The sequence below is a fragment of the Symphalangus syndactylus genome, chromosome 2 (assembly GCF_028878055.3).
Source record: "Symphalangus syndactylus isolate Jambi chromosome 2, NHGRI_mSymSyn1-v2.1_pri, whole genome shotgun sequence".
NCBI lineage: Eukaryota > Metazoa > Chordata > Mammalia > Primates > Hylobatidae > Symphalangus > Symphalangus syndactylus.
Window position 1 is genome coordinate 73161460 of NC_072424.2, and position 18959 is coordinate 73180418.

Here is an 18959-nt window from a genome sequence, read left to right on the forward strand (position 1 = left end):
ACAAACAGTTACACATTGTGGAACATTTTACAAGTCAACCACCATGGTGTCTTTAAGAATGTCAGTCTAATTCATGGGATAGCTTCAAAGTGATGCTCACTTGCCAACCACACAGATATTTAGAGCTCCCAATCAACCTTTATGGTGCCACACTCTAAAATATAAACAAGCAAGGGTCTATAATTTTTTACCAAACTCTCCAACATGTTAGATAGATTGAGCTAAACAGGGAAAAAATGACATTGCAAGAAACACAAATAATGGGAAAAGTCAAGAACTACAAATAAACACATATGCATAAATGACAAGAATTACAACCGTGTATGTGTGTGTATATATATATATATACATAAATATGTAATAAGTAAGTGTACAGTGTGATTCAAAAAGATACTCCATAGATTTAAAAAAATTAGATGTTGTGAAGAAGATTAGATGAATAAGGCAAGAATCTGCAGGAGAAAGTTTTCCAGAAAAAAAAATTAAGAAAGGAAAAAGAAAAAATAATAAATTCAGTGAAAAATCCTACATAATGTGATCATGAAACATTCAAGATTGACAAATGTAACTAAAATAAAAATTTTTAAATGTTACCAGAGGCTCTATTAATTTCTTTGGTACATATCCAGATACATATGTTTGTATACATAATACAATAATACACACATGTATTTCATATATATATATTTGAAATATATATCATATATTATTCAATATATAATACATTATTCAATAATATGTATTATTCAATACATATTATTCAATAATATATATTACTAAATATATAATACATTATTCAATAATATATATTATTTCAAATATGTATATTTAAAATACATATGTGTGTTGGTTTTCTTCTTTTTGTTCCCTAGCCCACCAGATCCATTCATGGGCCCTCTCTGCTTCCACTGTGGCCCCAAGAAGTTGATACTTGTGAAAGGCAATGGAAGGCACTACCTAGAGATAGACCAGCAGGAAGGGAGACAGGTTGGACACTTCATTTTTTCTATGGTTTGGTGCAACTTCTGTGACCACTCATTTTCAGAGCTTCTTGAAAGTTTCCAGCTTTCACTGGGATTCCATATCTCAATTTCCTCCGTTTCTGTCTTCATCCCTAACAGAGAACCAGCCTCCAGCTTTTGCAAAGCTCTTGGTGCCTTATCATTTTTTTCTGTTCTCCTAACATTATATACACCCTTAAAAAAACTTGTATTAAAAGTTTCTTCTCAAAATAGAGAATAATCAAATAGACATAATAAAAATGATAAAAGGGATATTACCACCAATCCCACAGAAACACAAACTACCGTCGGAGAATACCATAAACACCTCTACACAAATAAATTAGAAAATCTAGAAGAAGTGGATAAATTCCTGGACACACACACCCTCCCAAGACTAAATGAGGATGAAGTCAAACCCCTGAATAGACCAATAACAAGTTCTGAAATTGATGCAGTAAATAATAGCCAACCAACCAAAAAAAGTCCAGGACAAGACAGATTCACAGCCGAATTCTACCAGTGGTAAAAAGAGGAGTGGGTACCATTCCTTCTGAAACTATTCCAATCAATAGAAAAAAAGGGACTCTTCGCTAACTCATTTTATGAGGCCAGCATCATCCTGATACTAAAACTTGGCAGAGACACAACAAGAAAAAGAAAATTTCAGGCCAATATCTCCGATGAACATCATTGTGAAAATCCTAAATCACATACTGGCAAACCATATCCAGCAGCTCATCAAAAAGCTTATCCAGCATGATCAAGTTGGATGCAAGGCTGGTTCAACATATGCAAATCAATAAACGTAATCCATCACATAAACAGAACCAATGACAAAACCACATGATTATCTCAATAAATACAAAAAGGTCTTTGACAAAATTCAACAGCCATTCATGCTAAAAACTCTCAATAAACTAGGTATTAATGGAACATATCTCAAAATAATAAGAGCTATTTATGACAAACCCACAGCCAATATCATACTGAATGGGAAAATGCTGGAAGCATTCCTTTGAAAACCAGCACAAGACAAGGATGCCCTCTCTCACCACTCCTATTCAACACAGTATTGGAAGTTCTGGCCAGGGCAATCAGGCGAGAGAAAAAAATAAAGGGTATTCAAATAGGAAAAGATGAAGTCAAATTGTCTCTGTTTGCAGACGACATGATTGTATATTTAGAAAACCCCATCATCTCAGCCCAAAATCTCCTTAAGCTGATTAGCAACTTCAGCAAAGTCTCAGGATACAAAATCAACGTGCAAAAATCACAGGCATTCCTATACACCAACAATAGACAAACAGAGAGCCAAATCATGAGGGAACTCTCATTCACAATTGCTACAAAGAGAATAAAATACCTAGAAATACAACTTACAAGGGATGTGAAGGACTGCTTCAAGGAGAACTACAAACCACTGCTCAAGGAAATAAGAGAAGACACAAACCAATGGAAAAACATGGCATGCTCATGGAAAGGAAGAATCAATATCATGAAAATGGCCATACTGCCCAAAGTAACTTATAGATTCAATGCTATCCCCATCAAGCTACCATTGACTTTCTTCACAGAATTAGAAAAAAAACTACTTTAAATTTCATATGGAACCAAAAAAGAGCCTATATAACCAAGACAATCCTAAGCAAAAAGAACAAGGCTGAAGACATCATGCTACCTGACTTCAAACTATGCAACAAGGCTACAGTAACCAAAACAACATGGTACTGGTACCAAAACATATATAGACCAATGCAACAGAAGAGAGGCCTCAGAAATAACACCACACATCTACAACCATCTTATTTTTGACAAACCTGACAAAAACAAGCAATGGGAAAAGGATGCCCTATTTAATAAATGGTGTTGGGGAAACAGGCTAGCCATATGCAGTAAACTGAAACTGGACCCCTTCCTTACACCTTATACAAAAATTAACTCAAGATAGATTAAAGACTTAAACATAAGACCTAAAATCATGAAATTCCTAGAAGAAAACCTAGGCAATACCATTCAGGACATAGGTATGAGCACAGACTTCATGACTAAAGCACCAAAAGCAGTGGCAACAAAAGCCAAAATTGACAAATGGGATCTAATTAAACTAAAGAGCTTCTGCACAGCAAAAGAAACTATCATCAGAGTGAACAGGCAGCCTACAGAATGGGAGAACATTTTTGCAATCTATCCATCCGACAAAAGGCTAATATCCAGAATCCAGAAGAACTTAATCAACTTTACAAGAAAAAAACAAACAACCCATCAGAAATTGGGCGAAGGATATGAACAGGCACTTCTTCAAAGAAGACATTTATGCAGCCAACAGACACATGAAAAAATGCTCATTATCACTGGTCATTAGAGATATGCAAATCAAAACCACAATGAAATACCATCTCAGGCCAGTTAGAATCATGATCATTAAAAAGTTAGGAATCAACAGATGCTGGAGAGGATGTTGAGAAATAAGAACGCTTTTACACTGTTGGTGGGAGTGTAAATCAGTTCCACCATTGTGGAAGACAGTGTAGCAATTCCTCAAGGATTTAGAACTAGAAATACCATTTAACCCAGCAATCCCATTACTGGGTACATACTCAAAGGATTACAGATCATTCTACTATAAAGACACATGCACACATATGTTTATTGCAGTAATTTTCACAATAGCAAAGACTTGGAACCAACCCAAATGCCCATCAATGATAGACTGGATAAAGAAAATGTGGTACATATACACCATGGAATACTATGCAGCTATAAAAAAGGATGAATTCATGTCCTTTGCAGGGACATGGATAAAGATGGAAACCATCATTCTCAGCAAACTAACACAGGAACAGAAAAACAAATATCACATGTTCTCACTCAGAAGTGGGAGTTGAACAGTGAGAACACATGGACAGAGGGAGGGGAGCATCACACACTGGGGCCTGTCAGGGGGTAGGGGGTAGGGGAGGGATAGCATTAGGAGAAATACCTAATGTAGATGATGGGTTGATAGGTGCAGCAAACCACCATGGCACGTGTATACCTATGTAACAAACCTGCATGTTCTGCACATGTATCCCAGAATTTAAAGTATAATAAAAAATAAATATAAAAATAAATAAATAAAAATAAAATAAAACTGTGTTCAAGCTAAAAAAATAGTTTCTTCTCTTAAATCAACTGAATTTTATTTCCTGCTGTATGAGACCTTGAAACCATACCGATAAATATGCAAACACATTTTTTTTCTGGAAATTATTAGGAATTATGAGAAACTACTGAAAGTGGAAAACACTGGGGAAAGTGTCCAGGGACAGCAGGGAGCCACAATTCTTAATGTTATACTTTTGTACACTCTTTAATTTGTCTAAGCTTTAGATTGTTGGCATAGAGTATGGAAGAGTTGTGTCTGAAGCCTTCATTTAAGGACAAGGTTAGAGATTGAACAGTGAAAATCTACTTGGAACAGACAGAATATAGGGTTGGTAATGGTGTCAGTCATAGTTATTATAATGATGTTAAGGAATTTTGAACAAAAAACTAAAATTTCTGAAGGCAAAAGAGAAGCAGTAAAACAAAACGAAGAATTATTATTTAAAGAAATCCCCTTTGGTAAATCAATACAGCTTACCTACACCAAATTTTTTCTCAGATAAGACAAGCAGGATAGAAGAGCACACCTAAAACAAAAGTATTATTGGACCGTCCTCTAGGTCTTTTTCAAAGAAGTACTAGATGTTTTGTCTCATCTCTCACAAGTACAGATAAAGGCAAGCCTTCTCATTCTCCTTCCCAAAGCCTTAAACTCAAAAGAAAGATTGTAGGCTTCCATCAATTTTCAGTTACAAAGTTATTTTTTTAGATATCTTTATCAACCAATGCATAGCTTTTTTTTACTAGCTCCTGTTCAGATGTATTGTGAATTGAACTATTGACAATATTTTAAAGAAGAAATATTAATTGATGTACTTTAAGAAATGTGACTCAATTGATGTTACTTTTAACAAGTCACTAATGGAAGCTTTTGGTGATCAAGACATTTGTGCTAAATAAGAAACAGGCTCTTAACATTTCTTGTTGTAGAAAATGAGTATGCCTTTCTCTTTTCAAGTAATAACTCAGGAAAAATTGTATTTGCTAAGAATCGAGGCACTTAAATATGCCTAGATTATTTAAATTTTATTATCTGTGAGCACAGACAAATATACTGATATTTTTCTGCTCTTATAAATCCCTTTAAACTATATCATATCATATATACATAAAGAAAATAATTTCTTTGAAAAATCTAATGAATTTCCAATACCTGAATGCACTTCCAAATATTCTGTGGATTTTTAAAAAGACGTTTTATTATAAGTTCCCAGTATGTAGCTTTCACTGTAACAAAACTAAAAATAAAAAAAAAAGATTTGCCTTTTTTATTGTTGAGGCATCATGAGTCACTTTATCTGAGGCATAACTAGTGGCACTATACCCCTCAACCCCTTATTGTTTTCACTCAGAGGCCTTCCACTCCTTGTTTCTGTAAAATTTATAAAGATTGGTGCAAAGCTGATAGCTGACAGCAACATGATTGATGAAAGGCAAAAGCACATTTCTTCAGCATAAAATTTACCTTTAATGAGAAATCCGTAACTATTCCCACCTGGATATTGATTTTTAAATATTATCAAATAGGTGATACACAGTTACATTCCAGGCCAGAAATATTTAAAAATTATAGTAATATCAACATGACTTTTACAAATTCAGTTTTGTTAGGCCAAAAGAATTCTTTTCTTTAGGTTTGTTATGGTAGGAACATGAGCTTTCCTGTCATATAAATAAGATTATCTTCAAATAAAAGATTCAATTGCAATTTTTCTATGGAAGTAAAAAAATGATCTAGGCTTTTTCTACATGTTAACAATTACATTTAGAGTTAAATCTAAAGAGCAAAGTGACATTCAGGCAACGGAATAGCACCTGCCTTCTTCCTTACAAGTGCAATCTGCTTCTATGATTCTAAAATTAATACTAGAACAACAGGGCAGCAGAGAAAAACATCTGTTACAAAAAGACACCTGCAAAATGTATTTTTTTTAATTCTGATTTCTGGTAGGCAACATAAATCATTACCTATTTGTGTCATATTAAGTTTTGTAATTTTGAGAAAATTTTAGGAACACATTACTCATTGCATATAATACCTTAATTGGAAAAATGTTCCTGAAAAGCAAGCATTCATGATAAATGCAGACATGATTTTCCTTTAAGGTGTACGTTTTAAACTAAGCAAAATTTACGTTTGAAGTACCAATGCCTTTCAATCAAAGACTAACAGAAACATATCTGTAATTGAACAAATTTGTATTTATTCACTTATTGCAAAGGAAAAAGTACATCATAGGAGGTGTGGGATGTCTTAGTAAGAAAGTGTTAAGAAGGACTTGTTATAGCATTGTGGCTTGTGCTAGCCAAGTTTGGAAAAGCATTCAGGTAGCAGGGCCCTGTTGTAGAACAGATGCTGTCCAGAAAACTTTTTTCTAGGAGCTGAGAAGAATACAGTGGGATGCAGGCTGTGACCTGGCAAAAAAGCAAAAGTTACTCATATTAGCTAGGACAGAGAGATCTTTAGTTGTATTTTGGCTTGGACAATGTTTATGATTTTTACAAATTGATATTTTGTTGTCTTAATCCATCATCATCACATAGTGGCCTTCTCTGTGAAATTATTAATGTTAAATAAGAAAACATCACAGCCAGCTGTAAGTGTGCCAGGTCTATCTCTTCCAGCAGGGTCCACTTTTCCCTTTATCAGAAAAAAATTCCTTCATTGAAAAGGCTCTTATATTCCCCAAATGATACATTAAGGCAATTAACGATGTCAAAATTATCACTTAATGATGGCAGCCATGGCCCATGTAGAGTGGCTGCTGCCATGACACCAGCTTCAGTTGTGGAGGCATGGCCAGGGCTGTGTGTTCCAGGGAGCTTGCAGGAGCCAGAAGCAGGCAGGAGCCCTGCACTCCTGGGCATAGCTGCAGCCACCCAACTCACAGCTGTGGACCCAGGACTCCCTGTACTCTTGGGGGCCAGGAGCAGGCAGAAACCCTGCCCTCCCAGGTGCAGCTGTAGGCACCCAAGCTGTGGCTGTGGACCTGGGCATCTCTACACTCTCAGGGACTGGGAAGGACCCCACTGCAGGCTCAGAGGTGCCTGCTCCCACTGCCTGGCCTCTCCCCACTCCCAGTGCCCACTCTGATATCCAAGCAAGGTTGAGACTGAGCCCAGGCCCTGTCACTGACCATTTGAGTGTGCATACACTCAGGGCAGCACTGACACACCAGCCCACTGGTGCATCAGCCCCCTCCAATCTTTGGGCACTGACAAGCATGGGAAGGAGGTCAAGGGGTGTTGAGGGCAGCTCAGTGCTGGCCTGCAGGTGCTCCTTGGTATGAATAGTCTAAGGACCATGAACAGCAGCATGAGGCAGACTGGCTCCTGGGTGGAAGGAGGCAGGTCCAACATGAAGCCCCACCTTCAAATTGGGGAGATCCTGAAGCCTGGGGGCTGGGCTGCTGGTCCCATGGACTGGAAGGGGAACTTGTGGTGCTTTTTCTGGGCCCACCCATGGAACCTATGGACCAATTGGCATATTCTTCCTCCCTTCTGTGGCCCATAAAAGCCCAAAACTCAGCCAGACTCGAGGAAACAACAAGATGACCAGCTGAGGAGAAGAGCTACCCAGCCCATGGTCTCCTCTCTGCTAAGAGCTGAACACTCAGGACATTCAGCCTGCAAAGAGGAGCTACCCAATGTGGGTCTCCTCTGACCTGTTCTGTCACTCAATAAAGCTCCTCTTCACCTTGCTGTCCCTCCATTTGTCTGTGTACCTCATTCTTCCTGGATGCAGGACAAGAACTCAGGACCAGCCAAATGGAGGGACTAAAGAGCTGTAACACAAACACAGCTGAAATACACCCCTTGCTCAGCACCTTGCAGATGACAAGAAGGAGAGAAGAGAGAAGGAGAGAAGAGTTGTGCCCCTTCGGGGAGCCTAGACCTAGGAACTCCCTGAGCCAGGGCTGTGACACCCTCTTTGGGGCTGTGAGGTTCTTGGCATCTCCAAGATTCCAGGCACCACCATGTTCCCTGGTCATAACCATGGAAGCTGCTTGTGGTATGCCTGGTCCAGCCACAGCATCACAGGGAGCCGGTGCCTGTGCCAGCACCTGTAGCTGCCCACCCCATCACAGCTGGTGTGCCTAGCTGTGCACAATGGCCAGACCCTACACTCACTCACACATCCCTCACCACTCCATATCTGGCTGGCCCCTGGCAGGTGTGTGATCCAGGCCAGTAGCACAAGCCAAGTGCAGCCTGCCAGGCCAAGTGGGTGGAAAAAGACCATTGGCCTTGAGCAAAACTTGGGAAAAGGCGCCACTGGCGACAGAGGTTTCTGGCAGGTGAAGCGACACCCCAGAGATCCTGTAACATTTACATCTTTCAATTATGTATATGCTTTACAAATTCTTTTGTAAAAATATTCTTTGGACAATTTATATAACATAAAGATTTATAAATATTAATTACAAAAGTAAATTTTACTAATGAGGTATTTGCATGCTGTAAAAATGTTAACAGCTTTATTGAGGTATAATTGGCATATAATAAACTGCATATATTCAAATGTATCATCACATAAGTTTTGATGTATGTGTGTACCTTTATCATCATCACTAATAAATGCACTCACCTCTATAAGCACAATTAATTTTTTAAAGTATTTCCTTAAGAAAATATTTACCTAATAAACATAACTATATTAATTTTCTTTCTTCTATATTCTAAATCTGTCATTTATTGAGTTTATTTTCTACCCAATAAAACGATTGACCAGAATATAGCCCTGGGTAAGAAAATCACTAGAGAGAAAAGTCAGCAGTAAAAGCGGATAGTAGAGGCCAGGCAAGGTGGCTCATGTCTGTAATCCCAGCACTTTCAGAGGCCAAGGTGGGCAGATCACTTGAGTCCAGGATGGTGAAAGCTCATCTCTACTAAAAATACACAAATTAGCCAGGCCTGGTGGCAAACACCTGTAGTCCCAGCTACTTGGGAGGCTGAGGCAGAAGAATCACTTGAACCCAGGAGGCTGAGGTTGCAGTGAGCCAAAATCACACCACTGCACTCCAGCCCAGGTGACAGAGCAAGGCTCTGTCTCAAAAGAAAAAAAAAAAAGAAAAGGTGGATAATAGAAATTCACTCACCTTTTTCAGCCAGGAAGAATATAGTGTTCCTCTTGAGCCATGTTGAGAAGAATTTCACTTTATCTTCTTAGTTGCAAGTGTAGAAATTGTCTTTGGCTGATTTAAGAAGAATAGGATTAGAAATAATTCACAAAATCACCTAGAGTGCTGGGTAAACAAGCTCAGAAATTGGTCCAAACCACAGAAGCTGCACTTCAAGCCCCACTGAAAAAATCTGCCATTGCTGGACCTGGAGATTAGATGTTGCCATGAGTGTAGCCATCACCCACCACTGTCGGGAGAAATTCAGCCCTGATATTTCACATACGTTCTTTTTTATTTTCCGTAAGTGTCAGCCAGTCTGAGAAATAAAGAGACAGAGTATAAAAGAGAGAAATTTTAAAGCTGGGTGTCTGGGGGAGACATCACATGTCGGTAGGTTCCGTGAAGCCCCACAAGCCGAAAAGCAGTAAGTTTTTATTAGTGATTTTCAAAAGGGGAGGGAGTGTACGAATAGGGTGTGGGTCATGGAGATCACATGCTTCACAAGGTAATAAGATATCACAAGGTAAATGGAGGCAGGGTGAGATCACAGGACCACAGGACTGGGGCGAAATTAAAATTGCTAATGAAGTTTCGGCACGTATTGTCATTGATAACATCTTATCAGGAGACAGGGTTTGAGAGCACACAACCGGTCTGACCAAAATTTATTAGGCAGGAATTTCCTCGTCCTAATAAACCTGGGAGTGCTAGAGGAGACTGGGGCTTATTTCATCCCTACAGTTTCGACCATAGAAGACAGCCGCCCCCAACGCGGCCATTTTAGAGGCCGACCCTCAGGGACGCATTCTGTTTCTCAGGGATGTTCCTTGCTGAGAAAAAGAATTCAGTGATATTTCTCCCATTTGCTTTTGAAAGAAGAGAAATATGGCTCTGTTCTGCCCGGCTCACCGGCAGTCAGAATTTAAGGTTATCTCTCTTGTTCCCTGAACATTGCTGTTATCCTGTTATTTTATTCAAGGTGCCCAGATTTCATATTGTTCAAATACACACGCTCTACAATTTGTGCAGTTAACGCAATCATCACAGGGTCCTGAGGCGACATACATCCTCCTCAGTTTACGAAGATGATGGGATTAAGAGACTAAAGTAAAGACAGGCATAGGAAATCACAAAGGTATTGATTGGGGAAGTGGTAAGTGTCCATGAAATCTTCACAATTTATGTTCAGAGATTGCATTAAAGACAGGCATAAGAAATTATAAAAGTATTAATTTGGAGAACTAATAAATGTCCATGAAATCTTCACAATTTATGTTCTTCTGCCATGGCTTCAGCCGGTCCCTCCATTCGGGGTCCCTGACTTCCCACAACACACCACCACCTTGCTTCTTTCCATCAATGTTCACAATGGGTGCATCTGAGCAGCCAAGCCTAGGTCAGGTGGTCATGCCCAGGTTTCAAAGAGGCACTGGCAAATGTGAGCATTCATGTTTTCAGTCTTGGGTTTAGGTAGCAAATTCTGCTTTTCACTAAGACATAAGATAATTTCCCCCACATTACAAATGGGAAATGTGGTGCAGGTTATGGATAGGAAATAATAAGTGACAATTTTCCACTACAGAGTCTAAAATGAGGTCATTTACAGATTAATTGGAAAAAGGTATTTTGAAAGAGGAAATAGGCAGCAGCAGTCTGTCTCAGTCTGTGATTAAATTTAAAAATCTGGTAGTAATATCCAAAGTAGCTGCTGAATAGAATGCTTGCCTCCTGACTGTCAGTTATCCATTCAGATAAATGAAAAGTAGCCAGGATCAACACAGGCCCTATAGTTCATCTTATTTTAAATATTTCCTGTGCCAGCTCAGCAGGGACTTGATGGTGACTCCCACTCCTTTTAGCACAGTGCTGTGTTCTGTCCCACCCACTTCTCATTTCCAGCTCACAAAGACACTGTGTAGCCCATGTGACCTAAGGCAATGGATCTGCAATAGCAACTTCAGTTCTCTGCTGCTTCAGAGCCATGCTAGCACAACTGGGAAATACCTGCATCTCATCAATAATGGCACATGGATCTATACTAAGGCTTTATATCCACCTTCAAAAAGAGAGAAGCTTAATTGTTAATATGCCTCACTCTGTGGTGCTTGACTGTCTGTTCCATTTCTCCCTCTTGATTGTCTAGTGAACTTGAGGGAGGCTGGATCTTCAAGTACATTGAACAATGGGCCCAGCTGTGAGCCCTGGAGAAAGTAATCCAGGTATGAGTATGTTGAAAATAGCATGATGCCTCCAGCTTTGTTCTTTTGGCTTAGGATTGACTTGGCAATGAGGGCTCTTTTTTGGTTCCATATGAACTTTAAAGTAGTTTTTTCCAATTCTGTGAAGAAAGCCATTGGTAGCTTGATGGGGATGGCATTGAATCTATAAATTACCTTGGGCAGTATGGCCATTTTCACGATATTGATTCTTCCAACCCATGAGCATGGAATGTTCTTCCATTTGTTTGTATCCTCTTTTATTTCATTGAGCAGTGGTTTGTAGTTCTCCTTGAAGAGGTCCTTCACATCCCTTGTAAGTTGGATTCCTAGGTATTTTATTCTCTTTGAAGCAATTGTGAATGGGAGTTCACTCATGATTTGGCTCTCTGTTTGTCTGTGATTGGTGTACAAGAATGCTTGTGAATCATGCTGCTATAAAGACACATGCACACATATGTTTATTGCAGCACTATGCACAATAGCAAAGACTTGGAACCAACCCAAATGTCCAACAATGATAGACTGGATTAAGAAAATGTGGCACATATACACCATGGAATACTATGCAGCCATAAAAACTGATGAGTTCATGTCCTTTGTAGGGACATGGATGAAACTGGAAAACATCATTCTCAGTAAACTATCGCAAAGACAAAAAACCAAACACCGCATGTTCTCACTCATAGGTGGGAATTAAACAATGAGAACTCATGGACACAGGAAGGGGAACATCACACTCCAGGGACTGTTGTGGGTTGGGGGGAGGGGGGAGGGACAGCATTAGGAGATATACCTAATGCTAAATGACGAGTTAATGGATGCAGCAAAACAACATGGCACATGGATACATATGTAACAAACCTGCACATTGTGCACATGTGTCCTAAAACCTAAAGTATAATAATAATAAAATAAATAAAATAAAAATAAATAAATAAATAAAAAGAAAGAAAATAGCAAACCATGCCATATTATAAAGCAGTCTCTAGCAATTGAAACCACATTTACTGGGTCTCTTGTCAGATGCCAGAATTTACCTCCACTAGATCACCACCCCATCATCTTAAGTAAAAGAGAGAAATCACTCAACCTTGTGAGGAGTACATTGTTTACGAAGAAAGGCTGTTTTCTCCCTCCTCCAAGGAGCAGGAGAGATAATATTCCTCTTCTCCTAATCCAAAGAAAGGGGGAAAGGGACAAAGAAAGTGGAGAAAAAAGGCTCAAAGATATTGGGGTTTTCTTCAATAAGGGAGGACTAAAATTTCACTCTTTATTGCATAGTCTGCTTAGGCAGTAGGTTTAATAAATTCTCTATACCACATCTAGCACAGGAGAAAAAAAACTTGGGTCAGTTGGTCTGGAGGGGAAACTACCATATGGAAAGATGGTCAGTACCACACTCTTAAGTTCCCAACTCCTAGCTTCCAGAGACTATGGAATGAATTCGTGGATCCATCATGTCTGTAAAGAGGATAGAAGAAATGAAGTGCCAAGACTAGACTGCATAGCAAACAAGGAGGCACACGTGTCATAGCAGGTGTTGAGATGTCACTACTTGGAGTTCAGTAGGGACAGGCAACCCATCTCCTTAGGATTCCAGGATCTCCATGGAGGCAGGCCAGTCATCAGTGGAGCACATTGGTGCTACCTCCATTTCATGTCCAAATAAAATGAACTACAGCAGCAGTTAAAGCCAAACAAAAAGTGATGTTTGCAGTTTTCTCTCTCTGTCTTCCAAAACAAAACACCAGAGAAGTAGTCCCAAGGAGAAAATACAATCTGGGAAAGTGAGAGGAGGAGAGTGGAGGCAGGTTGCAGAAAGCTCTGTTCTAAGAGTAGAATTAAAGTTTTTAAAGGGTATAAATAATGAAGGAACACGTAAAAAGCTGGCATTGTTGAAATTTTCTGTCTACAAAAAAAAAATAAGACTTTATTTTTTTTTTTAAAGCAGTATTAGGTTCACAGTAAAATTAAGAGGAAGGTACAGAGTTCCCATATTCTCTCTGCCTTCCCACACTATCAACATCCTGCACCAAGTGGTAGATTTGTTACAACTGATGAACGCATATTGACACATTATTACCCAAAGTTCATGGTTTACATTAAAGTTCATTCTTGTGCAAGGTGGGTTTGGACAAATGTATACTAATGATATGCATTATAGTATTACACAGAGTATTTTCAATGCCCTTAAAAATTCTCTGTCCTCTGCCTATTCATCCCTCCCTCTCCAACTCTTGGCAACCACTGCTGTTTTTACTTTCTCCATAGTTTTGCGTTTTCCAGAATGTCATGTATTTGGAATCATATAGCATGTAGACTTTTCAGATTGACTTCTTTCACTTAGTAGTATGCATTTAAGTTTTCTCCATGTATTTTTGTAGCTTGTTAGCTTATTATTTTTTTGCACTGAGTAATATTTCATTGACTGGAGGCAACACTGTTTATTCACTGACTGAAAGACATCTTGATTGGCTCCAAGTTTTTGCAAGTATGAATAAAACTGCTATAAACATCCATGTGCAGGTTTCTGTATGGATATAAGCTTTCACCTCCTTTGGGTAAACACTAAGGAGAGGGATTGCAGTGTTGAATGGGTAACAGTAAGTGTAATTTTGTAAGAAACTGACAAACTGTATTCCAAAGTGGGTGGTACCATTTTACATTCCCATCAGCAATGAATGGGCTTCATTGTTGCTTCATATTTTTGCCAGCATTTCTTGTTGGCAGTGTTGTGGATTTTGGCCATTTGATAGGTTTGTGGTGATGTCCCATTGTCATGTCATCTTAATCTTGCCTTTCCCTGATGATGTAGATGTGCAATATCTTTTCATATGCTTATTTGCCATCTGTATATCTTCTTTGGTGAGATTCTATGGAGGTCTTTGGCCCATTTTTCATTGGGTTGTTTATTGTTTTATTTTTGAGATTTTATTTCATTATTTTATTTTATTACTTTATTTTTAAGTGTTCTTTATACATTCTGGAAACAGATTTTTTTAATCATATATATCTTTCACAACTATCATCTCCCAACTTCTCATTCTTTTGGCAGTATCTTCCACAGAGCAGAAATTTTAAATATTCTTCGTGAACTGTTTTGTGTCATAAACTCCTGTGCAGATATGATAATTGTGTTAGAATGTGTGTTCAGATAAAGACCCTGCACACAAACACATTTGGCGGGGGTAATGGTAGTTCACAGACTTTTTGTAATTTGTTTTACTCAGTTCAAAATGCTATAACAAATTGCCTAAGACTAAGTAGCTTAAACAACAAACATTTATTTCTCATAATTCTGTAGTCTGGGAAGTCCAACAATTTGGTATCTGGTGAGGCTTTTCTTCCTGGTTTGCAAATAATCATCTTCTTGCTGAGTCCTCATGTGGCAGAAAGCAGAGAAAGCAAACAAGCTTTCCCATTTCTCTTCTTAAAATGGCACTAATCCTATCATAAGGGCTCCAATTAATGATGTAATTACCTCCCAAAGGCCCCAACTCCTAATACCAACCCATTGGGTGTTAGGTTTCAATATATGTGTTGTGAGAGGGGCTTATAAATATTCAGTCCATAACAAGGACCTTTATAGACTATCTGGGAATTCTCAGACCTCAGTTTATGAAGATCTATCTATTATTCCTCTTGAATAATATAATTATTTTCTGTCACTGGAGGGGAAAATAGGAAGATGACTGATCTGATTATTATATCAGGATCTGCACAAAAGCAGTTCTTCTGTACAGAATACTTTGCCCAGCTCTACTAATTTATCAGGATTCTGCTCAGAATCCATACTGTCAGAAGCCCTCTAAGGCTTCCATCTGTAGGATGAATGAGCTGCCCTTCTTATTTTCTCTCAGAGTAACCTGGGTAGACATTTTCAGAGTATCTTTTATAATGTAATTGTAAATTCCCTTAACTATAAGCATTATCATGTCAGAATCCTGTCTGGTCTACATTTGTGCTTTCTGAAGCCACCATGGAACCTGACACATAGTAGGTACACAATAAAAACTTGTAAAATGGGTAAGTGAAGGGATGAAGGAATACATCTGTCATCTGGTATAATTTTATTTACATTCTGAAGTTTGAACCCAATCCTTCCCTCCATTTGCAAATTATAATATTCTGCTTATTCGCAAATGCTTCTGAGACTCTCTTCTCTTTCAACATGGATTCCTCCGTTTTCCTGAGGCCAAGGGAGCTCAATCCCAGTCTGGCGTGTTCACAGTCTCCCAGCTTTCCTATTATTGCCATTTTCTGCTTTAGCAGTTCTGTGCCCTTCCTGCCTTGGTTCTAGTGGTCTGTATTCTTACAATTCCCTGCTTGTTTAATTACTACCTATGTTACTACAAGATTTCCTATATCCTGCATCTTTCTGATTTGGAAGCCCATCCATGGTTTATCTTCTTACACAAATGGAGGAGATTTCATACCACCTGATCCAAGATCTCAAAAGTGACCTGGCTTCTGTGAAACAATGCAGACATATGGTACTATCAACATTTACTAATGCCTTCCCAACATCTTTTTCCTCTTTATATCACTAGGGATGGTATGATTATCTTTTGAGAGGTTTTGTCTCCCCTAGTATTGGAACTGCATTTTGGTTGAAATTTTCTTTTTTTCTTGACTTTAAGAGTGAAGTTTACTGGTTTAAATAAATTTTGTATATTTTATTCTTTTAGGCGCAGATAGTCATCTGACCCAGTATAGGACAAAGCATAGAAAAAAATCCCATACCTTTTCCAGGAACTACTGGACAATAGTCTCAATTTTCCTCTGTGTGGTATAATGTGTTAAAGGAAAGCTAGAATTATGTAGTCATTTTGTCACCTCATTGAAAGAATCTAGAGTTTTGGGGGGTCACGAGAGATGGGGGCCTAAAAATGTAACTAGATTTGGTTTCCTCAGAAATAACTACTATCTTTTTGCCCAGATTTGAAAAACACCCTTTATTCTTTAATTCAATTTGAGGTTTTTATTCTTTCTGTATTGCCTTTCTTTTCTATAATCAAAAGAATCTAAACACAAAGACATAGATCACACTGAAGATTTCATATCTAACCTAAATAATAGGGCTTTAGAGTTCAGATATTGAAAAAAAATTATGCTAAGAAACAAGTAAAGTAATAGGTAATTAGAGGAGGGAAATTAGAAAAATCATGATGACAAAAATAGCCTTCAATTAATCTGGATTGTTTTTGAATAAGACACCAAGATCAATTAACCAATTGATAGTTTTATTTTTTTTATTATTTTATTATTATTATACTTTAAGTTTTAGGGTACATGTGCACAATGTGCAGGTTTGTTACATATGTATACATGTGCCATGTTGGTTTGCTGCACCCATTAACTCGTCATTTAGCATTAGGTATATCTCCTAATGCTATCCCTCCCCCCTCCCCCCACCCCACAACAGTCCCCTGTGTGTGATGTTCCCCTTCCTGTGTCCATGTGTTCTCATTGTTCAATTCCCACCTATGAGTGAGAACATGAGGTGTTTGGTTTTTTGTCCTTGTGATAGTTTGCTGAGAACGATGATTTCCAGTTTCATCCATGTCCCTACAAAGGACATGAAGTCATCAGTTTTTATGGCTGCATAGTATTCCATGGTGTATATGTGCCACATTTTCTTAATCCAGTCTATCATTGTTGGACATTTGGGTTGGTTCCAAGTCTTTGCTATTGTGCATAGTGCCGCGATAAACATTCGTGTGCATGTGTCTTTATAGCAGCATGATTTATAATCCTTTTGGTATATACTCAGTAATGGGATGGCTGGGTCAAATGGTATTTCTAGTTCTAGATCCCTGAGGAATCTAGATCCCTGAGGAAGCCACACTGACTTCCACAATGGTTGAACTAGTTTACAGTCCCACCAACAGTGTAAAAGTGTTCCTATTTCTCCACATCCTCTCCAGCACCTGTTGTTTCTTGACTTTTTAATGATCGCCATTCTAACTGGTGTGAGATGGTATCTCATTGTGGTTTTGATTTGCATTTCTCTGATGGCCAGTGATGATGAGCATTTTTGCATGTGTTTTTTGGCTACATAAATGTCTTCTTTTGAGAAGTGTCTGTTCATATCCTTCGCCCACTTTTTGATGGGGTTGTTTGTTTTTTTCTTGTAAATTTGTTTCAGTTCATTGTAGATTCTGGATATTAGCACTTTGTCAGATGAGTAGGTTATGAAAATTTTCTCCCATTTTGTAGGTTGCCTGATGGTAGTTTCTTTTGCTGTGCAGAAGCTCTTTAGTTTAATTAGATCCCATTTGCCACTTTTGGCTTTTGTTGCCATTGCTTTTGGTGTTTTAGACATGAAGTCCTTGCCCATGCCTATGTCCTGAATGGTATTGCCTAGGTTTTCTTCTAGGGTTTTTATGGTTTTAGGTCTAACATTTAAGTCTTTAATCCATCTTGAATTAATTTTTGTATAAGGTGTAAGGAAGGGATCCAGTTTCAGCTTTCTACATATGGCTAGCCAGTTTTCCCAGTACCGTTTATTAAATAGGGAATCCTTTCCCCATTTCTTGTTTTTGTCAGATTTGTCAAAGGTCAGGTAGTTGTAGATATGCGGTATTATTTCTGAGGGCTCTGTTCTGTTCCATTGATCTATATCTCTGTTTTGGTACCAATATCATGCTGTTTTGGTTACTGTAGACTTGTAGTATAGTTTGAAGTCAGGTAGCGTGATGCCTCCGGCTTTGTTCTTTTGGCTTAGGATTGACTTGGTGATGCGGGCTCTTTTTTGGTTCCATATGAAAGTTTAAAGAACTTTCTTCTGTGAAGAAAGTCATTGATAGCTTCATGGGGATGGCTTTGAATCTATAAATTACCTTGGGCAGTATGGCCATTTTCACGATATTTATTCTTCCAACCCATGAGCATGGAATGTTCTTCCATTTGTTTGTATCCTCTTTTATTTCATTGAGCAGTGGTTTGTAGTTCTCCTTGAAGAGGTCCTTCATGTCCCTTGTAAGTTGGATTCCTAGGTATTTTATTCTCTTTGAAGCAATTACGAATGAGAATTCACTCATGATTTGGCTCTCTGTTTGTCTGTTATTGGTGTGTAAGAATGCTTGTGATTTTTGTACATTGATTTTGTATCCTGAGACTTAGAAGTTGAATCTCTGAATAGACCAATAACAGGCTCTGAAATTGTGGCAATAATCAATAGCTTACCCACCAAAAAGAGTCCAGGACCAGATGGTACAGGACCAGAAGTACAAGGAGGAACTGGTACCATTCCTTCTGAAATTTTTCCAATCAATAGAAAAACAGGGAATCCTCCCTAACACATTTTATGAGGCCAGCATCATCCTGATACCAAAGCCTGGCAGAGACACAACCAAAAAAGAGAATTTTAGACCAATATCCTTGATGAACATTGATGCAAAATCCTCAATAAAATACTGGCAAACCAAATCCAGCAGCACATCAAAAAGCTTATCTACCATGATCAA

General features: G+C 38.4%; 1 long non-coding RNA gene across 2 annotated transcripts in view; it reads right to left on the reverse strand.

The window, feature by feature from the left end:
• The window catches only part of LOC129471006 (uncharacterized), a 275579-nt gene that overhangs the window by 125860 nt on the left and 130760 nt on the right, over positions 1–18959 (reverse strand). Inside the window, exons 5-6 of one of the 2 annotated variants that reach the window (XR_010116252.1) lie at positions 9248–9343; positions 6282–6563 (exon numbers count right to left, since the gene is read on the reverse strand). The exons of the other annotated variant lie outside the window; for it this stretch is intronic. This is a non-coding gene — a long non-coding RNA (uncharacterized lncRNA). Of the gene's footprint in view, positions 1–6281; positions 6564–9247; positions 9344–18959 lie in introns of those variants that run through there. 2 annotated transcript variants of the gene reach the window in all.